This window comes from Sinocyclocheilus grahami, unplaced genomic scaffold (genome assembly GCF_001515645.1).
Source record: "Sinocyclocheilus grahami isolate Dianchi unplaced genomic scaffold, SAMN03320097.WGS_v1.1 scaffold320.1, whole genome shotgun sequence".
In the NCBI taxonomy this organism is placed as follows: Eukaryota; Metazoa; Chordata; class Actinopteri; order Cypriniformes; family Cyprinidae; genus Sinocyclocheilus; species Sinocyclocheilus grahami.
In genome coordinates, this window is record NW_015505499.1 from 854,923 (window position 1) to 856,821 (window position 1,899).

The 1,899-nt window shown below is 37.5% G+C and overlaps 1 long non-coding RNA gene across 1 annotated transcript; it reads right to left on the reverse strand.

The window, feature by feature from the left end:
• Positions 1-296: 296 nt before the first annotated feature.
• Positions 297-1,028, reverse strand: LOC107602144 (uncharacterized). Its single transcript, XR_001611001.1, has 3 exons — positions 961-1,028; positions 750-835; positions 297-483 (listed from the first exon to the last, which is right to left on the reverse strand). It is a non-coding gene; the product is annotated as an uncharacterized lncRNA (long non-coding RNA).
• Between the last annotated feature and the right edge of the window lie 871 nt (positions 1,029-1,899).

Sequence of the window (1,899 nt, forward strand, 5' to 3'; positions counted from 1 at the left end):
AACTGGAGTCATTGTAGGCTATATAGGTTTGAGAAAGCCAAAATGAAAAAAGGAGCAGTTTTCTTATCTTTACCTTAGGGGAAAACCCTGAACCACCACGTTTAATAGGATTCTGCAAATTATGTGCCTGTGAGGCTTTCAAGAAAACACACACACAAAAAAATGTTGTGATGTGCAACCAGACAAACAGGTTGAGGACATTTACATTCTCTAATTTCTTACTGCCCTCAGCACAAATTATTGTTTCTTCATGGAAGAGATCTAAATTTAAGAAACAGATGGATTCATAAACACAAAGTCAAGGCACACAAATATAATTTTATCTTCATTTTACACACAGCAGTGCACCCAGTTTCATAAGACTTGTATGTCACATGAGCAAGGTTTTGACAAATGGCTCCCGTCCTGAGTAGTGATGGTCTGACTTGTCAGCTGTCACTGACAGACTACTCATTATGTTGAGTCATTTTATATTCTGCAGTCCTGCCAAAATAAGGAGATGTTGGCTATTCTAGGTTCATGATGTGGGATTTGAATTAGTTCCTAAATCATTTCACAGTCAGGTCATTACTGTTGTGTTTTATGCAAGCCTGGATAAATGTCCTCAAGTAGCTTATGTTATTGTAGCCTAAAACATGCAATAAATGCTATTATGATGTTACTGCATTGATTATTCTTGAATATCGAGTGTTCTTGGCTCTAGGCTGTATTTACACTAGTATAGTCTTTAGGTTAGGTAAGTAGCCTACCGTGAAGAAATCTAGTCTGAGAGAACATTTGCTTCAGAAGTCTTGAATGGCCATTCAGAATATATCCATGTTACAGATACACAAAGCTGGAAATTAAAAACACAAATTAGGAACATCCTTGTTTGAGAAGCATCCTTGTTTTGATATGGTCAAAATCTTGCAAAATCTCAACAGAAACAAACAAACAAAACCTTCTAGCTTGAGGTCTTACCTCACTATACTCCTTATGTTGCAAAAAACTGCCAATATATTGCAGAGAAATTGCAAAAATGTGTCCTTTGTGTCCTATCAACAGCCAGTCTGTATGACAAAAACGTACAAACCAAACAATTATTTCAGTTCAGAAGGTGACTCAGATGTTGATTCAGTAGGCTAATTCAGTTCAGTGAAGCATTTGTCATACTGATTCAAATCGGTAACTCTATTATTTGAAGTATTCTCATTCATTTGGAATCGCTGCGCACGGACGACTGCTAAAGCCGTGTAAATGCGAAATAGGCCTACGTTTTGAAAGTATTTTCAATTAAATAATCTATTGGCTATAGGCCTACAAAGCGTAAGATATCAGTGAATACTAAAGATAATAGTATTTTTTCAATTTGTAGCACTTTAAAGGGGTCATATGACGCTGCTAAAAACATTATTTTGTGTATTTGGTGTAATGAAATGTGTTTATGCGGTTTAAAGTAAAAAAACACATTATTTTCCACATACTGTACATTATTGTTTCTCCTCTATGCCCCGCCTTTTTGAAACACGTCGATTTTTACAAAGCTCATCGGTCTGAAAAAGCGAGGTGTGCTGTGATTGGCCAGCTATCCAGTGCATTGTGATTGGCCGAATTCCTCAAGCGTGAGATGGAAATGTTACACCCCTCACATACTGTTGATGCTGTGTCCCGGCCGGAGCAACGAGACATAAACATTAAAACCCATTACAAACGAGGCATTTGTTGCATCCAGTGGGGACATATTTACTGATTATAATGACTTATACTGTCTTTTTACGTGTTGCGTTGCATTGCATCGCGCCGCGTAAACATAAAACTCTGTTTACATTTGTGATCGGAGAAATGACAAACAAACACGTGCTATTCTACTGCCCAAAACTCACGTTTGAATCATCAGTGGCAACGAAAAACACAGCGGCC